Source organism: Anomalospiza imberbis, unplaced genomic scaffold (assembly GCF_031753505.1).
Source record: "Anomalospiza imberbis isolate Cuckoo-Finch-1a 21T00152 unplaced genomic scaffold, ASM3175350v1 scaffold_1017, whole genome shotgun sequence".
Lineage (NCBI taxonomy): Eukaryota > Metazoa > Chordata > Aves > Passeriformes > Viduidae > Anomalospiza > Anomalospiza imberbis.
This window is the reverse complement of record NW_027099407.1, coordinates 28254-33076: the sequence shown is the minus strand read 5'-3', so window position 1 is coordinate 33076 and position 4823 is coordinate 28254. Positions and strand designations below refer to the sequence as shown.

At 60.5% G+C, this 4823-nt stretch overlaps 1 long non-coding RNA gene across 1 annotated transcript; it reads left to right on the top strand.

Annotated features, from left to right (window-relative positions):
* The first annotated feature begins 577 nt into the window (after positions 1-577).
* On the top strand, positions 578-4129 carry LOC137465691 (uncharacterized). The gene is made up of 4 exons (XR_010994798.1): positions 578-632; positions 742-827; positions 2570-2624; positions 4072-4129. It is a non-coding gene; the product is annotated as an uncharacterized lncRNA (long non-coding RNA).
* The last annotated feature ends 694 nt before the right edge of the window (positions 4130-4823 follow it).

Genomic DNA, 4823 nt, shown 5'->3' with positions numbered 1-4823 from the left:
GATGAAGGCTCCCCCAGTGACCCCCATCACCATCATCATCACCATCAGCAAAGGGATGAAGGCTCCCCCAGCGACCTCCATCATCATCATCAGAGGGATGAAGGCTCCCCCAGTGACCCCCACCATCATCATCATCAGAGGGATGAAGGCTCCCCCGGTCACCATCATCACCGTCACCATGGCGACGGGGAGGAAGGCCGCGGTGGCCGTGAGGATGACGACAATGACGACGATGATGAAGGTCAACCCCACGGCGGCGAGGAGGATGAGGATGGCGCCCGCCACGAAGGCCGAGCCCGAGGCCGTGAGGATGAGGAGGATGAAGGCCGCCGCCACCGTGATGAAGGCCACCGGGGCCACCAAGGCCACCGTCGCCGTGACGACGATGACGATGATGACGATGAAGGTCAACCCCCGCCGCCACCGGGTGGATGAAGGCCACCGCCACCAGGACGGCGATGAGGAGGACGAGGAGGGGGAGGAGGATGATGATGATGATGATGATGAAGGCCACCCCCTCCCCCACCAACGCCGCGCCCCCTCCCCCAGCTCCGAGGAGGATGATGATGGCGACGGCGATGAAGATGACAGCGATGAAGGCTCCGAGGAAGAGGAGGAGGAAGAGGAGGAAGGTGGGATTTTTTTTGGGGGGGGGGGGGGGGAGGGGGAGGGAAGGGGATTTTGGGGAGGGGGTCCCGGAATTTGGGGTGACCCCTGCCCGAACCGCAGGGAGTGAGGAAGAGGAGGAGGAGGAGGAGGAGGAGGAAGGTGAGGCCGAAGGGCGGTACCGGCCCGGCTCCATCTGCCGCTACTGCAGCTACTGCAAGGTGGGGAGGGGGCCCGGGGGTCTGGGGGGATTCGGGGGATTTTGGGGAGAATTCGGGGGGTTTGGGGAGGTTTTGGGGGGGGTTTCGGGGGGATCGGGGGCGTTTGGGGGGAATTTGGGGGATTTTGGGGGATTTCGGGGAAAATTTTGGGGATTTTGGGGAGAATTCGGGGGGTTTTGGGGAGGTTTTGGGGGGGTTTCGGGGGGATCGGGGGCGTTTGGAGCGAATTTGGGGGGATTTTGGGGGATTTTGGGGGGATTTTGGGGAGAATTCGGGGGGGTTTTGGGGGAGTTTCGGGGGGATCGGGGGGCGTTTGGGGGGGATTTTGGGGGATTTTGTGGGATTTTGTGGGAAATTTGGGGGATTTTTGGGGGGGCTTGGGGGATTTTTGGGAGTTTTTGGGGAGATTTAGGGGGATATTTGGGAAATTTGGGGGTGTTTTGGGGAAAATTTGAGGGATTTTGGGGGGTTTGGGGATTTTGGGGAGAATTCGGGGGGTTTTGGGGAGGTTTTGGGGGGAGTTTCGGGGGGATCGGGGGCGTTTGGGGGGGATTTGGGGAGATTTTGGGGGAAATTTGGGGGATTTTGGGGGGCTTGGGGGATTTTTGGGAGTTTTGGGGAGATTTAGGGGGATATTTGGGAAATTTGGGGGTGTTTTGGGGAAAATTTGGGGGATTTGGGGGGGGGTTGGGGATTTTGGGGAGAATTCGGGGGGTTTTGGGGAGGTTTTGGGGAGGTTTCGGGGGGATCGGGGGCGTTTGGGGGGAATTTGGGGAGATTTGGGGGGATTTGGTGAGGATTTTAAGGGGATTTGGGGGAAAATTTGGGGGATTTGGGGGGGATTTTGTGGGAAAATTAGGGGATTTGGGGGGGGCTTGGGGGATTTTTGGGGGGTTTTGGGGAGATTTGGGGAGATTTTGGGGGAATTTTGGGGGTTTGGGGGAGATTTGAGGGATTTTGGGGGATTTCTTGGGGAGATTTGGGGGATTTTGGGGGATCTTGGGAGGATTTAGGGGAAAATTTGGGGGATTTTGGGGGTGATTTGGGGGAAAATCTGGGGAATTTTGGGGGGATTTTGGGGGAAAATTTGGGGGATTTTGTGGGAATTTCGGGGGGCTTGGGGGGGAATTTGGGGAGTTTTGGGGGATTTTGGGGGTCTTTGTACGCCCCTGACTCCCCCAAAATCCCCCTCCCCAGCACTGCCGGCTCTGCTCCCGCTGTCCCCTGCACCGAGGAGGACCCCGGGGAACCCCTGTCCCCCCCTGCCAGGTGACCCCAAAACCCCCCAAAAAACTCCTAAAACCCCCCCTAAAATCCCTCTAACCCCCCCCAAAAAATCTCCACCCCCCAAAAAAATCCGCCCAAAACCACAAAAATCCCACGAAAATTCCCTAAAATGCCTCTAAAACCCCCAAAATCTCCCAAAATGCCCCCGAAATTCCCCCAAACCCGCAAAACTTCCAAAATCCCCCTAAATTACCGCTAACACCCCCTCCAAAAAAAAAACCCAAAACCCCCCCAAAAACTCCCGAAAATCCCTTAAAAATCCCCAAAACTCAAAAAATACCGCCAAAATTCCCTTTCAACCCCCCCAAAATCCCCCCAAACCTCCCTAAAAACTCCCAAATCTTCCAAAAATCGCCCCGGAACCCCCAAAAATCCCCCAACCCCCCCCCGACCCCCTCTGGGGACCCCCGGGACCCCCCCCCAAATTCGGCCTTTTGACCCCCCCTGCCCCCCAGGGCTGCCAGTTCTGTTACCTGTGTCCCCTCCTGTGCGACACCGCCTGCCGGCCAGGTGAGAGACCCCTCCCCAAAATCCTCCCCGGGACCCCAAAACCTGCCCCGGGACCCCAAAATCCACCCCAGGACCCCCAAATCAACCCCGGGACCCCAAAATCCACCCCGGGACCCCCAAAATCCGCCCCGGGACCCCAAAATCCACGCCGGGACCCCAAAATCAACCCCGGAAACCAGCCAAAATCAACCCCGGGACCCCAAAATCAACCGCGGGACCCCAAAATCCACCCTCTGGGGACCCCCAAAATCAACCCCGGGACCCCAAAATCCACCCCGCAACCACCAAAATCCACCCCAGGACCCCCAAAATCAACCCCGGGACCCCAAAATCAACCGCGGGATCCCAAAATCCGCCCCGGGACCCCAAAATCCACCCCAGGACCCCCAAAATCAACCCTCGGGGACCCCAAAACCTGCCCCGGGACCCCAAAATCAACCCCGGGACCCCAAAATCCACCCCGGGACCCCCAAAATCCGCCCCGGGACCCCCAAAATCAACCCCGGGACCCCCCAAAATCAACCCCGGGACCCCAAAATCAACCGCGGGACCCCAAAATCCGCCCCGGGACCCCAAAATCCGCCCCGGGACCCCAAAATCCACTCCGGGACCCCCAAAATCCACCCCGGGACCCCCAAAACCTGTCCCGGGACCCCAAAACCTGCCCCGGGACCCCAAAATCCACCACGGGACCCCAAAACCTGCCCCGGGACCCCAAAATCCACCCCAGGACCCCCAAAATCAACCCCGGGACCCAAAATCAACCGCGGGACCCCAAAATCCACCCTCTGGGGACCCCCAAAATCAACCCCCGGCGACCCCAAAATCCACCCCGCAACCACCAAAATCCACCCCAGGGACCCCCAAAATCAACCCCGGGACCCCAAAATCAACCGCGGGACCCCAAAATCCGCCCCGGGACCCCAAAATCCACCCCCAGGACCCCCAAAATCAACCCTCGGGACCCCCAAAACCTGCCCCGGGACCCCCAAAATCAACCCCGGGACCCCAAAATCCACCCCAGGACCCCCAAAATCCGCCCCGGGACCCCAAAATCAACCCCGGGACCCCCAAAATCAACCCCGGGACCCCAAAATCAACCGCGGGACCCCAAAATCCGCCCCGGGACCCCAAAATCAACCCCGGGACCCCAAAATCCGCCCCGGGAACCCCGAAATCCACGCCGGGACCCCCAAAAATCCACCCCGAAACCCCAAAATCCGCCCCGGGACCCCCAAACAATCCAATCCAAGACCCCAAAATCCACCCAGAATTCCCAAGAATCCTCCCGAGACCCCCAAAATCCGCTCCGGGACCCCCAAAAAATCAACCCGGGACCCCCAAAATCCACCCCGGGACCCCAAAATCAACACTGGCACCCCAAAAATCCACCCAGGGACCCCCAAAATCCCCTCAGCACCCCCCCGACCCCCCCCAAATTTTGCAGGCAGCCTCGTGGACGAGCTCTCGGGGGCGCTGCTGCAGTAAGTGCCCCCCCCAAATTGGGGGGGGGGGTCCCCCCAAATCACCCCCTTGGACCCCCCCCCCCACCCCCCAAATTCACCCCCCAGCTCATTTTGGGGGCGCCCCCCAGCCCCAATTTAACCCCTCCCCTCGCCCCTCCCCCCAGGTCACTCGCCAAATTCTTGGAGCCCCCCCGAAGCCTGAGGGGATTTTTTGGGGGGGGGGCCGCGGATTTGAAGACCCCCCCCCACCCTCCCCCACCCTGGTGCCCCCTCCCCAAATTTTTTTTTGGGGGGGGGGATGGAAATAAAAGGCTGGAAATTACGAACGTGGATTTTGGGGGGGGGATTTTGGGGGTCCTGGGGGGGGGGCCCTGAGAGACCCCCACCCCTTTTATTTCGGGGGGGGGGGGGTGTCCCCAAAAATTCCACATTTTCCAGGTTTTTGGGGTTTTCCCCCCATTTTTTTATTGGGTTTTCCATGCAGACCCCCCCCGCGCTCCCCCTCCCCCCCCCCCCCCGCGCGCCGGGGGGGGGTGAAAAATAAATGGGGAGGGGGGCGCAAAGTGGGGAGGGGGGGGGGGTCCCCCAAACCCCCTCCCCCACTTTTATAGCAGCAGAGACAGAGCCCCCCCCCCCTCAAAGGCTCAGCGATTTTGGGGGGGGGGGGTCCCCAAAATCCACAACCCCCCCTACCCCCACTCACGGACATGGAGGGGGGGGTGATTTTGGGGAG